Genomic DNA, 18,166 nt, shown 5'->3' with positions numbered 1-18,166 from the left:
TCTCTGTTCCTTACTCAATCAAGCAATTTGAAGAATGGGGTTCTAGTGGAGTGGGCCCTAAATCAAATCAAATATTGGCTGGCTGCTCCCACAGTTCTGGGTTGCCATTGTGCTAGCACACATATCTTGTCGGCAGGAAGAATTGTAGATCTAAGGTTTTGAAGCTGGATTGGTATTTATGTTTCTTTTTTGGTAGGCTGCAGAGTACCTTTCCATACCAAAGACACTAGAACAAAGAGGTGAAGGCCCTAGTTTGGCTTCTCAGTAGTCAATGGGCTGTGTGGCTGTTGTCTTCAGTAATGGTCCCTGGCAATCATTTTAGAGACAGCAACCTATTCCTTGTACCAGAAGAACTGTTTGAGGACAAGTGATGGCCAGATGGGACTCCATCACTGCCATTCTTCAGAGACCTCAGGAGGATTGATTTAATATATTTTCAGGATTTTCCACTATAGTAGGATCCCATACGGTCTCTCAAATGTCCCTGAGTTCCAGTTGTCTCTTTCTGAATCCCTTTTCCCTTCCGACTTGATACTTTGATTTGCTTTAAGATATTCTTATATTATCCCTTATGTACACACCAATCCTTTGTGTATTTTGAGGAAAGTATTTTGGTATCACTAATAATATGACAGAGTTTATATTTTTTAGGAAAACAGAGATTTAGCAATCACTTTTATAGTTCCATTTCTTTCAAGTTTCTATAAGTTTTAGTGATAGAAGAACTCATGTAAGATTTAGAGGTAAACTAAAGCTCTAATCCCATCTGCTACTCACATTTGCTAAAGTCATTTCTTTGGAGAATTGTACAACCACCCACCAATTTGGTCCTAGTGAGAACGATTAAAGGAGAAGGTTAAGAATCCATTCTTAAACTGCTGAATTCCTTATCTTCTTGATTGACACAATTCATTAAACATATAAGCCTATTCAGAATGCCTGTACATAAACCCAAAGAACATGAAATTTTCATTTCAAAGTCTAAACTTGTATTAAATTGGCCATTTAAAAGCATCATCTCTACTTTCTTTCTTCTACATATAGCTAGTCAGTTTAACCAACACCATTGGTTAATATGCTGTCTTTTCTCCAATGTCCATTTTGGGTATCTTTGTCAAAAATCCAGGTAAATGTCAGAGTGTAGGCTTATACATGGGTCCTCAATTCTGTTTCATTGATCAGTGAGTCTTTTCTCTTAATGTCAGTACTATTAATACTATAGTTATGTATTATAACTTGAAATCTGATGGTTAGATCTTGTTTCTTAAGACACTACATACTTGAGTCTTGCAGAGGGAAATCAAGTTGTACATAAGTAGAAGCTTCATATCTCTGTACTAGCTTCCATAGTATGGGAAGTGTTATTCATCCTCCCAGAGAAGAAAATGAGTCACCAATCTTACCCAACTCTGAATCCTTCAAGCTTTATTAATTATTAATTTGGTAAGACACACCCATTGGTGCAATAATGGCAAAAAGGTAGTGGAAGTACCTAACCACTTTCTGGTTGGATTTAAGGCCCACACATGTTGAAACCCATGCTTGACACAATTATCACAAACAAAAATATGTGATTATATAGGGCCAGACAAATAAGCTGCTACTATTACTTTGTATAATGGACATAGTATTGACTTCTGTTTATCCTTATACCCATAGGCTAGCACAGCAATCAGTCCTTATCAATTAAGTTTTATTTTGCAGTAAACGATTACCACACAGACCAATAACTGGCCAAGATGAGGGAGAACAAAAGATAGAGGAATGTTGAACTTTAATTTGGACATCTATATCATGTCCTCCTCCCTAGGCTCAGGGACCATTTTGGAAAATAAGGTGGGCAGATTGTTAAGAACCATGGGAGGTAGGTGGGTCCTAGGAATAAGCATCTTCTGGACATATCAGGGCAATTGTCCTCATGAATTAGAACAAGTAAGACATACTCTAGATGAACACAGCCTCAGGCCAGACAAAGTTCTAGAATGGAGAGGGAGACAGACATGACGTCCCACCTTAAACCAGGAGTATTAGCAATTTTTGGCTCCTGGGAGAGAGTTGGTCTATTTTCTTACTCCCTAGTGAGTTGACAATCATCCAGTGAATCATAATTTAAGAATATAATGACAGCACAAACTGTATTTGTTGTCTTACCAAAAGAGGGAACAAATTTGAGCACAAAGGGGTTGCATCAGAGAGGAAAGGGGGTGAATATGACCAAAATTCATTATACTAGAGAATTTAGTATATTGCTGATGTAACTGAGAAAAAGTCACTCACTATGTTTATCAGCACCTAGTGGGTATTCAAAACTGTTATTTCTCCATTTGCTTTGCTTTTTTCCCAACTATAGCAGGGAAAAAAGAAATGTCAGTAACTTATAAATATGTGCTATTGACCTTTCCCTGGTTTCTTCATATTATTAGACAGGAGCCTCCTTTGTTGACAAAAATCAAAGCAATGTACAAAGTGGGAAAATATTAACAAAATGACTGTTACACAATGGATGCATTCATCACAATAAGAAAGTTGCAGAAAAGATAAGGGGGACCCACAAGGGTAGATAGAGCTACATTTAAAGAGATCTACCCAAATAGGAGGAGATGCTCGCAAGCAATTAGAGAGGACAATTGCCAGACAAATAGCGTAAGAAACAATACATTACAACAATAACTTTCCTAAAAGAATGAGAATTATTGTAATGATAAAACCCTGTTGAGGCTTTTGAGAAACATTAAAATAAAGATTCAGCTTCCTCATAACTGGATTTTGTTTCTAAATAATGTCTATAAGTATTTTCTGTCAGTCATTTTTGAGGCCAGCTTTAAAAGATGATCAAGCCAATCTATCCTTCTGAGATCAGCTGACACTCATGAGAAACTCAAGTTCTCTAAACTCCTGGAATCTGTGATGGAACCTGCATGGGCAGTACAAAGCTGAATTTAGAAGGATTCCTGCAGTTAGCCTCTATAAACCTCACTCAAACAAGGAAGAGAATTAAAGAGATTGGTCTGTAAAGAGGAAAGGCTATTAGAAAAACATATCTTGCTCTCTTTGCAAAGACCTACAGAATGCTGACAAGGAATGTGATACCTCAACGATTCCATCTACCACTCAAAAGAAAAGCATCTAGAGGAGGTTTGACGACCCATGCAGTAAGAAACCAAGGCATCTAGATGAGAAAGAAATAATCCTTGCGTCTTTGTAGAGAACAGGGTGTTTTCTCTTTGAGAATTTACAAAAGGGAAGACTATCTAAATGAAGGGTTGGACAATAAATCTAATATACATAAAATTAAAACTGAAATCTGTCTGTTAATTTTTTTTACAGAGATTGTGTTAAATGTTAAATGTGCTAAATGAGTTATGTTTAACTACATGTCCATGTGTCTCTGAGTTCAATCAACATTCAAAGAACTCAACTTTATACATGTTAAAAAGAAATTATTATAACTTTCTCTATTGTACCCTTTGGAGTGAACCTGTAACAGGTAAGCTTTAGGCAGATTGAGTGTCATTTCCTATCCATGGCTCCCATGACAATGTGTAGCACAAAATACAATGTTTAATGGAATAACTAATGGATGATTGAGTTAAAATTTCATTTTTCAATCAGTGACTGTTGTCTTTGTTGACAGAAGTCATTTGATTTGGACATTTGTAATGAGAGACTAAATGGATTTTTATTTTAATTTTCTGACAGAGGCACACATTGAAAAAGGATCTGAAATTATGAATGATGTTCATGTCAAAGAGTGGTCAGCTGAAGAGCTATTCATATATTCATTAGAAATTTGGTTTCTTGCCATTTTGTTTCCATTCAGTCACCAGTGGAAGTGATCCTGATAAATATTTTATTGAATAGCTTTCATTTTAACATAAGTGGCAAGTAGGAGAACAGATGCTTCTGCTTCCACAGGACTATGTTTGTTATGAAGCCAAAGATTATGGCCACTGTAACAAGAACTTTCCTATCAGCTAGGTCCTGGGATCAACTACTCTCATTATTTTTTTAAGTTATCACACAGTAACTATTAAATATTTTATTAGTCATTATTCAGTAAACATATGTCCTTCAATTTACTAACTAAAAATCACAGTGATTGGGGGACAATTGCTTAATTATTTAACATTTTCTATCCGGTTTGACACAATCCAGCATGTCATCTCTGTAGCTTTACTCTTAGGAGGCTGCCTCCTCCTCATCCTTCCCTCACACCATGTACTTTTGTCCTTAATGATTCCACATGAGCTCTGTGTTCTAAGTTCAACTCCACATCACCTTTCTTCCTCCTTTGGGGGCCTCAGGAGCTTTATTTTACATTTTCCATTCATTTTCATTTGGCACCTTTTTCTCCACACACTAAGATTATGATATACATCTGATTGTGCTATATTTACGTACTGAAGTTGCCGAGGGAGGTAATACAGAATGCAGTCAAGGTAAAGTAAAGTATACACATTTAATGTTAGGTTGTTGCCTAAGGTTTCTGGTTAACTATCTTGGCATGTGTCATTAAAAAAATAGAATAGCTTCAATAGGACAAAGAATATAAGCTCACAAGTAGGCATCTGCAGGGCTGATTTAGTAACACAGCAGTCACAAATGACTTTTCTTGGCTTTTCTTTATGCTTACTTTGTGGTTGTAGAATTTCTTGCCTTCAGATCATATCAGGCAAAGGGAAATAAGAAATTAGAAGCATCATTAGCAGTACTATCCCACTAGCTGTAATTTTAACACATGTAGTTGCTTATGGAAGGTGTTTCTTCTTACGTCATCTTCCCCTCCACCACCTTACTGGAGATTCCTACCCACTCCTCTGCTTATGTCTCTAAGACTAAAGTAGAAGGACGTCTCTATTTTTCTGTCCAGTCACTAGGGAAAGAACTCAAATGAAAAAGGGAATAACAGAAACACTTCATTCCATGGATATGAAATACGAAAGCCTATTTTATATTTGATCCCCTGTTAGTGGCTTTTCTAATGCTGTGAGAAAACACTGTGGCAAAGAAAAGTTATAGAAGGAAGAGTTTATTTGAGCTTGAGGTTCCAGAGTGATAAGAGTCTATCATTGTCAGGAGGCAGGTGTGGTGGCTAGCAGAAGCTGAAAGCTGAATACTACATTCTTAACCTTAAACATGTAGTAGAGAGAGTGAATGGGAATATCTCAAGTTGCTCTCCCAGGGACATCACTCCATCAAGGACTCGCCTCTTAAACCTCTCTAAAAAGGCCATCAACTAAAAACCAAATATTCAAATACCAGAGCCTCTGTGAAGTATTCTCGTTAAAACCACCAAGTACCCTTTTCAACTCAGCTCATGACATATTGTTTTGTTTCTTTTCTGAGGAAGGTAATTTGATTTAATGAGCAGGGACTACTAACCTCATAACTATACTGAATGTGGGATGCAAGCTTAAAACATGGCCATTCCAACTGTCAAACCATTGCTTGACAATATTAACATCAAATCTACATTTATTATATTAAATTTACACCTAACTGATACACTAATCCATAGTATTATACATGTTATTTGGGGGCAGGTAATGTTTTGATCGATGTATTTATGACATAATATTTAAATCAGGTTGAACCTATCTCCTCAAGAACTTAACATTCTTTGTGGTAAAAACATTCAAATATTTTCTTCAAGCTTTTCTCTTTTTGAAGAACTGGGGCACCAAACCAAGGGACTGACACATTAGGCCAGTTCTCTATTACTAAACCACATTCCTAGTCCTCCATCTCTTGTGAATATGTGCATCTCATTTGCATTATCTTGAGTCAGTTGAATTTGCAATTTTATGCAAGTACTTCTTGCACCTATGTAACTTGGTTCTTATTAATCAACCTCTCCACATTCTACCCTCCCCATTGTACTCCTAAACATCAGGCAAACTTCATTTCTTCAGGTTTTTAAGATTCTTCATGTCAACGAAGTCTTCTGGTACTTGTACTTTAGCACCTTGACATAATGACGTCCGTTTCATCCATGCTATTGCAAATCTCAAGGTGTTTTGTTTAGTTTTTGTTTGTTTATGTGTTTACATGTGTTGCTCAAGTGTATGCATGTGCAAAAAGCATGTACAGGTCCCAGCAGGGTGCAGAAGAATGTAGCGGATGTGTGGGTGTCATGGAACTGAGTTATTGAGTATTGTGAGCAATCTTGTTGACTCTAGGAATCCAGTTCAAGTACTCTGCAAGAGCAGCAAGTGCTTTTAACTCCTAACCCTCTGTATGTCTTCTTTTAAGCAATGATTATTTAGGATGACTGCCCATTTTTGATTGGTTTACTTTTCGTTTAGTTCTGTTTCATTGCTATTGAGTTTTTCAGATTCCTTGTACATTCTGAATATTGACCTGTGTTCAGAAGTATTATTTGCAAATGTCCATTTCTGTTCTACGGATACTCTCCTTTCTCTGTTCATTATTTCTTAGGTGGTAAAGAAACATTGTGGTTTGTTGCACTCCCAATTGTTTATGTTTTCTTTGCCTTTGTTTTCTCTGCTTGTTGGATCTCAGTCTGCTTTTTACCTTGTTTCTGGTTCTCAATTACATTGAGAAGTCAGAATGTTACAGGTTAACAATTCACTTCAGTACACTTGAAAGGCAGAATATTATTGTGTCTGACTTCTGCAACAAAACAGCTTGTCTAGGGATTTCTCTAGCTTCTGTGGTGTTCTTTTTCTCTAACCTTTTTAGAAAAGTTGCCAAAATGAACAATGAACTTCTTATATCTTTCATGTATACTCACCTTTTTCGAACTTTTTACCATGACTGAACTACTTCTGTAATCATTTACAAAGAATGGAAAAGTCTCTTGAAGGAATTTAACTTGGGTGCTTTTTCCATCATGGATTGTCTGTAACCTAATTCTCCTAATTTCTACAAGACAAGTCTTCACCTCAAACCTCCAAGTCCAATTACTGCATTTATTTAATTCCCATCATTCTATAGGCTGCTTTAAATTTTTTTAAAGGTTCATGATCTTTTGGTTTTCTTTTTTCCATTGTGATGCTGATATTTTAGGAATAAAGCAATTCGCTTTGCATATCATCTCTGATTTGGGTTTGTTTGTTTCCTCTTATTTACATTCGGCTTAAACAATTTTTAAAATGTATATAAAAGATTTTGCACGTGAGGTATCTAGATCATCACAGCAAGAGATGCATGATGCTATGCTGTCTGCAGTTGATGACGTTAAATGTGAATTTTTGGCAAAGGTGCTTACTGTTTGATTAAAAGCATCAAGTCTACTCCCTAACACCTCTTTATGCAAAGAGCCTGAATTGTTTAGTTGGGGGTGGGGCTTCATCCTAGCCCCCTGGCATCCATCTTGAAATGTTGGGTGGCAAGTTCCATTTCAAAGCTCCCTCTGACAGGAGTTGCCTCAGTCCAAACTCCACCTCCAAGAAAGCCGACCAAACGGTGACCCCTCCCCAGGGAAGGTCAAGACCACTCCCACAGGCTATTTAAACTGCCCTCCAGAGAATGAACACGTGGCCTCCGGTTTTCTGTGATCTTTTTCAGTTCTCTGTTTCCCTCTCCATGTTTTCCGGGAGGTGGGGTGGGAGCACCTGGGAATGCTGGTAGCCATTAAACCTGGGCATCTTCTAATGCAGTCTGATCTGGTTTGATTTGGATTATTGCATCAGCGGAGAAGTTTGTTAGCCAAGGAAAATACTCCAGTTACTGAAATTCCCTCCTCTGTCATATGATGGCTTTTAATTTTTAAAATTTTTTTTATTGCACTATTCATTTTTCTCTTCTCTCATTCTTTCCTCCCCCTTCCAGTTCTACCACCTACTGTGGCTCCCAATTTACTCAGACGACCTTGGTATTATTTATAAAGTAATAAAAAATAAATAAAAAAGAAAAGGTATGAGAGCTACATTTATTTGTGGGTATAATGTTGTTTTATAATGAATCTCGGAAGTATGTAAGTCTAGTCATGTGACAAGAGTAGATTTCTTTATAAGATTCATGACCTCACTAGACACTGTTAATTGACCAGGATTTAACAATAGGTATCTCTCCTATTGATTGAGCCCTGAGTCCAATTACACAGCTGATGATTAATGCCAAGATAGGAATACTATGATTGCACCTGCAGGGATACTTTGCCTTGTTGGCCATTGTTTGTAGTTCATTGACACCACAGCTGACTATGACTATTGATTATTTCTATCAATTGGATGCTTACATAGTATTTTCTAGTCCTAGGCAAGCTAGACCATAGAGAGAGATCTAGTTTGAATCTTCTGAGTCCTATGTCTGAAGTATGTGGGTTTTTTTTTTTTTGAGCAATATAGATTTATTTTCAACCTTTGAGAGGCAGCCCAAGGCAACAACAACAGCTTATATTGTTTTAGGGGTCATTCGGATTACCCTGACCAACAAGAAAAGAGGAAATTTTTCATACATTGTACTAGGGTTTTTGTTAGTTTATCATTAGTTCTTGTGGGGAGCATTGCAAGTCCAAGTGGCAAGTGTATGGTATTTAATTTTAGGGAAAGCTGTTTTGATTTTATAGGAACTCACAGTTAGGAAACATTAGACTGGAACTGTTGATGATAGTGGGTACTTTCAATATCAAACTGAATGTATATTATATTATAAGATGGTCCTGAGCAAGTGGAATCAGAAGTTGAAAGACTGTGTTTCAAAAATGATGAACTTAGGTGTCAGGCTGGATAAGGGTGATATTGTGACAGTTAAGTTTGTCAACTTGAAACCAAGAATCACCTGTGAAATGGGTGTATGAGAGTGCCTATGGTGAATTATCTTGATCAGGTTAATCAAGGTAAGAAATTCAGTTCACTGTGAGTGATTCCTTAGGCAGATGATCACAAACTTTTAAAAAGGGAAAGCGAGCTGCGTATGCTCATGTGTGCATCTATTTATTGCTCTTCTTCTGACCATGATATAGTAATTATCAGGTGCTTCAAGCTTCTGCTGCCTTGGCCTCCACACCATGGTAGAATGTGATTTGGGATAAAGGGACACTTTTTTTCATCAATTTGCCTTGCTCAGAGTATTATATCAGGAAAAGAAACTAAGACCCATGCTTTTCAGTCCTTCTCCCAACCCTGACTTTATGTTATTATCAACTCTCCTCAGTATGGGGTGTATTTGGCATGTTTCTCATTCACTATTGTCATAGTTTTGTGCTTTTGTTTTTCAAAAAGTACTTTTATTTTACCATTATCAGAAATTCACTGAATGTGAAATTCTGGATTGACATATTTTTCCTTTAACGCTTTAAAAAGAAGTTCTCCCGTCTCTACTGGGAATAAATGCCAATCATCATTGATGCCATGTTCCTAGTGAAATTTTGGCTTGTTTTCCTGTTGTTGTAACCATATTTTTACCCCTTTGCTGTAGTTTCTTTCTTTTTTTTGAATGAAAATAAAGGCTAAAGCTAAAACTTTAATTGCTCTTCCCGTCCATCCTATCTTCAACCCATCCAACCTTCTACCTCAAGATCCTATCCCTCGACCCTCCCATCCCTGTTTAACCAGGAGATGACTACGGGAGAAACTTACTGTCAGGAAAGCCCCTTGGATCCAAAAGCTAAGACTCCTACCAGTAGTGGTGAGGATGTATCAACTGGCCATCTACTGTAATCAGATTGGTGACTACCTTATTTTCTTTTTATGAGAGATACTCTATCCAGTGAAGAATGGAAACAAATGCATAGATCCACACCCAAGCACTGAGCTGAACTCCACGAGTCTTGCTGAGGAGAAGAAGAAGGGATTGTACGAGCTGAGACATGGGAGGTCATGTTGGGCAAGCCACAGAGACAGCTAACATGAGCTCATGGACTCTGGATCAACTTCTAGGGAACCTCCATGGCACCCGACCTAAGTCCTCTGCTTTTGTGTGACAGTTGTGTTGCTTGGTGTATTTGTAAAGCTCCTAGTAATGAGATAATGATCTGTTGCTGGAGCTTAGCTGGCTTTTGGTAACCTGTTCTCCAAGCAGGATTATCTTGCCCAGCCTTCATGCAAGGGGAGGAGCCAGATCCTGCCTCAACTTGATGTGCCATGCTTTGTTCAAGCCCATAGGAGGCCTGCACTTTTCTGAATGGAGATGAAGGAGGAATGGAAGGGGAAAGATATAGATGGGAAGCAGGAGGGGAAACTTGGAAGATAGGAGGGATGGTAAACTGGGAACAGTATGTAAAATAAATGCAACAATATATTATTTAAATAAAAAATGAAATTGGCTCATTTGAAATATTGATAAAAGCTAAAGCTTTAAATGAAGATGGAACAGGAGTTAGGGGACAGTAAGAAGTGAAAAGCACATTAATAAAAATTAAGGCTGTTTGAAGCAACCTAATGGAAATCCACTATTTTGTCAGCTTATTAAAATATTTTAATGTGACAAGAATGATAGTTCAGTGGTTAAAAACAGTTGCTACTCTAATAAAGGACACAAGTATTTTCTTTTTTACCATCACTGATATCACACTGCTCACAATTGCCTATAACCCCCGCTCCAGGGGAACCAATGTTTTCTTCTGGCTTCTTAGGTCACCTGCACTGACCTGGAATATGTTTAGACAGACACAGACTCACACAGACTTTCTTTCTCTCTCTCTCTCTCTCTCTCTCTCTCTCTCTCTCTCTCTCTCTCTCTCTCTGTGTGTGTGTGTGTGTGTGTGTGTGTGTGTGCGTGCGTGTGCGTGTCTGTCTCTGTCTCTCACACACATACACATGCATACAATTAAAGAGAAATAATAAAATTCATCTTAAAAACGTACTTTGAAAGATAGTTTGATCAGAGGTATCTGGCATGGGAGGACAATACTGCTCTCAGAAGATGTTGGTGATTGTAATTTAATGAAAATCTATCATCAGGTACAGAATTCTTCCCTATGAGTTATTGGTCATGAAAACCACAAAGACACCCCAAGTAGCAAAGGCTATTGCCATGTCACTTGGATATCCATTATAACTAAATGGCAGGAATATAAGGCTGAAGATACCACTTAGTTTGGTTGTGGGACTTTAACATAATAATCTCGCTCTGACCAGAAAACTCTCTCCCAACTGACTATCTTTCCCTGTGCTGGAAGATGCCATGCAGGCTTCTAGGAGGACAGAGAGATACCAATGGTTCTTACCCAGAGATGTTCAAGTAACGATTTGATAGGCAAGATATGTCTACTGGTGCATGGTGTATGAACTGGACATGCAGAACTCATAGAGAAATGATTGCTAAACTTGCCTAAAGGTGAGATGGTCCTTTGGGGATTCTGCTACATGAAAGAGTCTGCCAGACGTTCTGCAGGACCCAGAAAAATGGGACCGACAAACTGCCACTATAGGCAGAGCTGTCTTTGAAATTTTCTGCTTCATGGAAAAGTCTGATGGACACTTTGGGCTTGTAGACTGAAGACTGATGCCCCAACGGTGTGGAAGAACTTTGACTGACTGTTGGGCAGTGAGAAGTCTCTGTCAATTCTAGAATTTTGGGTGTTGCTTACAATGTACTTCCTGTTTACTTAGGTAATATTATATCCTTCTGGAGTCTTCGATGGAGTTGAAGAATAAATGGTTATAGTTACAGTTTTCCTTAATTATGATACAAGATAAAATAGATATAAATATTGTAACTGTAATTCTTGTTTGATACCTGTTTTGTTATATGTAATTTTGCTATGTTAAAGTTAAAGCCTTCCTTTTTGTTTAAACAGAAAGGGGGAAATAGTGTCAGAGGTCCTTCTGTCTATGTGTTGATTTTATTGGTTAATGAATAAAAAAACTGCCTTGGCCTATAACATGGGAGAAGGAAGGCAGAGTTGGGAGAAGCCATGTAGCTGCCACCAAAGTCAGACATGCTGAAGTTTTGCAGGTAAGCCACTGCCACGTGATGATACACAGATTAATGGAAATGGGTTAAATTAATATGTAAGAGTTAGCCATTAAGAAGCTAGAGCTAATGGGCCTAGCAGTGATTTAAATAATACAGTTGTGTCTGTGTGATTATTTTGGGTCTAAGATATCTAGGCATCTGTAAACCAACAAACAGCCCTCCTCCAACACTCTGGTAGGTTTCTCTTGCCCTGGTGAATCATGTCAAAGTAATGGATGTGCAGACAGCCCCAACTGGACTTGATGAATTATCAGGAATTGAAGAAGACCTGAGTGTGAGTGGAATTGTGTTGGGGAGGTGTCTGGGACCATGTTGGGAATGGGGGCAGAGAGATGGAGTCAATATAATCAAAATGTATTTTATATATGCATGGAATTGTCAAAGAATAAATAAAACATCCTAAGTGTTTGAGAAAAATCCAAGAACCATTTTTCCAAATATATATCTAACCCATTGTTCTTATATAACTCTTCCTTCTGGCATTTCCATCACATGTATATTGAACTTCATGTTATCCAACTACAGGTTACTGGCAGGTTCTTCATATTGTCTTGGAAACACCTTCTTGCCTCTCCTCAGATTAGGTCATTTCTTTTCATCTGTTTTAAATTCTTGATTCTTTTCTCATCTCTATTGGGCTATATAACCAATTAGATGTATTTTCTTTTATTTTTGTTGCTAATCCTACAAATCACAGTTTATTCTTCATTCTCATTGTAATTTGTGTGCTGAGATCATCTGCCTGTTCATGATTATAAACAGAGACTCTTTTATATCATTAAACAGTCATATTGGAGGTTTTAAAATTCAGGTCTGCTCATTCTAATATCTTTGGCATCTCAGACTTAGTTTACATTGATTTCCTTTTCTCTTAAGCATGAGTCATATTTTCTGTTTTTCATTTTGTTAGTTACATGTATTGGGCATTGTGGTCTGGATCATTACAGAAACCGCACATGCTGTTATCTTGTAAGAATGACAGCTTTTGTTTGTTTATCAGTTGGTGTGACTGAATTCAAACCCTCAAATTCATTTCTTGTAATAGGCTATAGATGCCAGCTCTGTTTAAATCATTCCATCATGTCTGGCTCTGGAGTCAGCCAGGAATATTAGCAGATTTTACAAATGGACTTTTCTGTTACTATCTGAGGACTCCTTTCTTTCAGATTGATAGCTCATTATGGTTTTTTTTTTCAGGTATTTTATGCCAGTAAATAGAGGCTGCTAGTCAAGTTTGTACAACCTAATGTAGTTACCACGTTACTGAGTTCTGCAGCTGGGAAAAAAAAGTCACACTCACAAAAAAGTAAGCCTTCAACTAGTATTTTATTTTCCCAAATACTGACTCCTCTAGTTTCTGTTCACACAACTGTTTCCATTCGTAGTGTAGAAGTGGGAAATTGTATTTTCTTTTTGAAAAAAATTTAAGTGCATCTGTGTGATTTCTTTGTTGTGAACTCATTTATAAGTTAGTTGTATAAATGATATTCTTTACAAACATCCTGTAATATTATTTTAATTATATTAATGTGGCATAATAATCTGTTGACTGTGTTGCTTTATATAGTTTTAAGTTTTGCTATAATTTTCTACGCTTTTATTAATAATTTGTATTTGTATTTTAAATTTAATACTAATACTTTTTATACTGTTAGTTTGTAGTGTACCTTATAAAATTACTGAAAAGTTAGTCACCTACCTGACTTTTACCTTTAATTGTCTTTTAAAAATACCATCCAATCAATAGTCATGCATACATAGGTGTTTAGATCAAATTCATTCCAATTCCCTTCCTGTCAATGTCTCTCCTCTCACTTACCAGTCTACCACGTTTTCGCACATCTGCATGCTCTCCCCACTCATTCTCTCTTTAGTACTCACTGGATTCATTTAGTGTTACTTCTATGTTTACAGGTTTGAAACCATCAATAGGAGCATTGGGTAGCCTCTCAGGATCCACATCCCTGAAGAAAACTACAAACCGTTTTCCATGTAGCCCCACAATTTCCCAGTTACTTTTAAGCTAGGGGTGGTAATTTATGAGTCCTTACTCCACTTATACTGGGATGGTGACAGGCTTGCTCCTCTGAAAATCTTGTGTAGGCAGTCATGGCTGCCATGAGTTCATGTACACAGCTATGTTGTCATGCCCAGCAAAGAGTGTTTTGCTAAAGATGTCTTCTCCCTTCAGCCTTTACAATCTTTTGACTCTCTCTTCTGTGATGATTATTGAACCTGGTTATGATACAGATATCCCATTTAGTCCTGAGCACTTTGTAGTTTTTTATTCTTAGCACATTGAACAGTTTTGAATCACTATTTAAAAATTTTAGGGTATAGATAAAATAATACACTCATCTATGGGTATAAAAATAAGAATGTGGGGAAATTTATTGCTATGTTCATTTAGCAGAATAATAGGAACAGGTTCTCCCCTAAGACTCAAGACCTAGTCTGTGGCATTTGTCTATCAGGGTTTGTGTTATGTCACCAGAATGATGGTTTCCAGGTCCTTTCATTTCCTTGAAAATTTTATTTACATTTTTTGCAGGTGAATATACTCTTTATGTATATTAACCACATTGTCATTATTCACTTGTTAATGGGAACATGGTGTTGTTTCCATTCCTTGACTATCATGGATAGAGCAGCAATGAACATGAACAAGCAAGTATCTCCTGTCGTAAGACATAGAGACCTTTGACAGAAAAGTTGAAGATCATAATTAAGCCAGAAGTCCTCGCCTCTATAGTCTTCCTGTCCAATAAGCCTGTCTGGGATAGAACAGAAGAAACGGATCCTCTCAGGTACCCTATTAGAGGACCAGAATAGGTCATGGTGTAGTACAGGAGTCACGGAACAATTTGCCATCCCCTGCTTCCATATGCCAGAACCCCAAGAACACTAAGACAGAGACAAAGTGTCCTATGTCCTTTTGTACAGACAGTACCATATGGAGACAGCTAAATCCTGAGAGGTATTTGACTTTCTTCTTTCAACTCAGCAAGCCTGTGCCAGGAACTCACTTCATTAATATTACCTTATTGTTTTCCTTTATTTAATTTAATCTATTGCACAGTATTTCACAATGGTTCACTTTTGTTTGTATTTTGCTCAGTTATGTTTTATGACTATTGTTTTTCTTCCTTTATTCAGTTTACTAATAAAGCATTTTTACTATAATTTTCAATGATATGTCATATATTCTTTCTTTTTTTCCTTTGAATTTTATTTTTTCTCTCTTCCTTACCTTCTTGTCTTTGCACTTCTTGATTAGGACCTTCCACAGTTCTAACAATCTCTAACATCTGTGGAGTCTAATTGTACCTCAGTTTTCTCCTTCTAGTTATGTTGCTCCTGTCAATGATTTTTCTTTTATCAAATCATTAATTAATCCTTATTCTTACTCACCCTACTTCCCCCCAACTCTAAATCCTATTAACTAGAATTTGAGTATGCTACATGTTATCCTTTGTTGTGTGCATTCGAACAGTTATTGAAGTCAAAGGACGCAGTAGAATCTTTTGACTAATATAACATTTACATAGTAGTAAAATCAAGCAGCTGTAGTTGGTTGCTTTATTAGTAAATATTCTACTTGGGCAATACTATAGAGTTTACATTAAGCATCATGAATTCCCAGAATAAAAAAGTATTTTCTGAACTTCACACTCAACTGTATCACATCCAATTCACACATAAATACTACAGATACCTAGAGTGAAAGAAGATAAGTGATAAAAAAAAACAAGGAAATAGCACAAGGTATGCACATAACAATGTAAAAACACAAGCAACTGAAAATACAACAACTTTTCCAAAAAAAATTCACTTATCTAGAAATGGCATCTAGTGAGAGTGAATTATAGGAAATGGCAGGCAAAGAATTCAAAAGAACTATTTAATGTGTATTCAAAAGAATCAGAGCTTTTGCGGGGGTCAGAACAAAGAGAAACTATTTATTTTGTGTTGACAAACATTATCCAAATGGATCCGATGGGCAAGGTGTATGATAAGGGAGCCTAGGAAGCCTCAGGGGCCACATTGAAATTATACACTAGGCAGGCACTGGCTGAGGGTATTCAAATGTCCTCAGTCATTCAGGACCATCTGGACAAGTTCTCTGTAGTTGGTACAACCATTGCTGCCCTCATGCCCTGCCACCAGCATCTACGCTCTTCTGCTGCTATCCTCTCACCCAGTGTGACAAGGACATGAGGGATTTCAGCACCCAGTACAATACTGTTCCATTCTATCTTAAATACAAGAAGCCTTTAACATAGTTCTCATAATCTCCTTGATACTCGTTCTTGGCCACAGTCTGCAGCATGGGAACGAAGCAATCAATGTCCAGCATGTCTGTTTCTCTCGTCACTCTTGGGATTCCACAAGAACTTATGCACCTTGGTGTTGGTAGGGTTCTGGCCTAAAGCCCTCATCATGTCCTCACATTAGCTGTACAGGATTTTGCCATTACCTGTTCTGTCAAACAACTGCTAAGCATTCTTGAATTCTGTGGTCTAGTCCTCAGTGAAGACACCTATCTTGACACTTCAGTTCTGGGAGACCCTTTCAAACTTAAAATCAGAAAGCCAAGAGCATCTGAAAAAATGTGTTTCAAGTTCTGAAAGACAGCTGTCAACACAAGCTAATATGCACAAAAAAGGCTATCTATTAAAATTGAAGTAAAAATAAGAACTTTGAGGTTTGATAGATGGTTTAAGACTGCTGCCCTTGCAGAGAACCAGAGTTCAGTTCCTAGAACCAACAACTGTAATGGCTCACAACTGCAAGTAACTCTAGATCCAGGTGATCTAGAGCAAGAGATCTACTGCCCTCTATGATTACCTTCATACACGTAGTATACATACAGACAAGCAGACATGTACACAATTGTAAATAAAATATTCTAATTAAAAACTAATAAATTTTTTCAATGATTAAAAATAAGATAAAGGAATTTATGGTTGTAACAGAGTATCAGAACTTAGTAGGCACCTAGTCCCTAGCACAACTGACTCCATGATTGATGTACCACTCAGGCCATAAAACTAAGCATGTAGATAGCTCCACCTGCCAAAAGTAAAACAAAGACCTAATCCATCAAAGTCCATAGTTCTGGGAAAGTCCTTAAATGCACTAACCTTGCTTTTTAGATTCTGTAGTTCTGCTCCTAGCTAGCTGTTCTTATTAACTGAAGTATGTCAACCCAGGACATTTTTTTTTTTGCTTAAAATTTCACACCGAGGAAAGTTCAGTGCTACAGTGGGATCCTGAACACCCAGTGTAGTATGTAGTCATCAGCAGGCTAATAATGACTTTCTACTTACTGACTTAAATCTATGTCCAAGTGTAGTCAGAGGCTGTTCATTCTTTTCCTGGATTCTCAGACCCAAATACTCACTCAGAAACTGTATCAATTACAACACTGCTTGGCCTATTAGTTTATGCATATTTCTAGATAACTCTCACATCTTAAGTCAACACATCTATTAATCTGTGGATCACCACAGGTGCGTGGCCTACAGGCAAGTTTTTGGCATCTATCTCCTCTGGCATTGGATACATGGCATTTCTTTGACTCTGCCTACTCTCTTCTCCTCTATCTGCTTGGACTCTCCACCTTGCCCTATTCTGCTAGACCACTGGATGAAAGAGCTTTATTCATTAACCAATAAAAGTGACACATAGACAGAAGGATCTCCCACGTCATCCAAGCAATCTTCTCTGGTAGAAAACACCACTATAATGGGAACTAAGTAAGCTCTACAGAAGATACTTGTAGGAAACTCTCAGGCTAGAAAGAAAACCAAATCTATACATAAGGCCTGAAGAGAGAATAAATCATACTGGAAAAAAATACTTAATTGAGAAAAAACAAAATAATGCAGAATCAGCAAAAGATATGAATCAATACATGACTTTTGATAATAATTCTAAATGTTAATGATCTCAATTCCCCAATGAGCAGACACACACACTCACTAGTGGATTCAACCAAATATCAAGAAAAACCTATTTATTGCTTTCAAAAATTACAAATCATCACAAAAGAATGACCATAATTTAGGGTGAAAGGACAAAAAGAATATATTTAAAGCAAAGGAACCTTGGTAACAAGTAAGTGATTTTGTTCTAATATCTAACAATATAGTCTTTGAACCAACACCAGCGATGGAAAAAAAGAGAAAACATAAAGAAGTTAATTTTATACTGATTACAGGAATAGCTCATCATGAGGGCATGAGATTCTAATCATATATGTCCTGAATGTATGGGA

At 37.2% G+C, this 18,166-nt stretch overlaps 1 pseudogene; it reads right to left on the bottom strand.

Moving 5' to 3' along the window:
- Positions 1–15,978: 15,978 nt before the first annotated feature.
- On the bottom strand, positions 15,979–16,325 carry LOC142856103 (myosin light polypeptide 6 pseudogene; annotated as a pseudogene).
- Between the last annotated feature and the right edge of the window lie 1,841 nt (positions 16,326–18,166).

The sequence above is a fragment of the Microtus pennsylvanicus genome, chromosome 1 (genome assembly GCF_037038515.1).
Source record: "Microtus pennsylvanicus isolate mMicPen1 chromosome 1, mMicPen1.hap1, whole genome shotgun sequence".
NCBI lineage: Eukaryota > Metazoa > Chordata > Mammalia > Rodentia > Cricetidae > Microtus > Microtus pennsylvanicus.
This window is presented reverse-complemented; position numbering and strand designations above follow the sequence as displayed.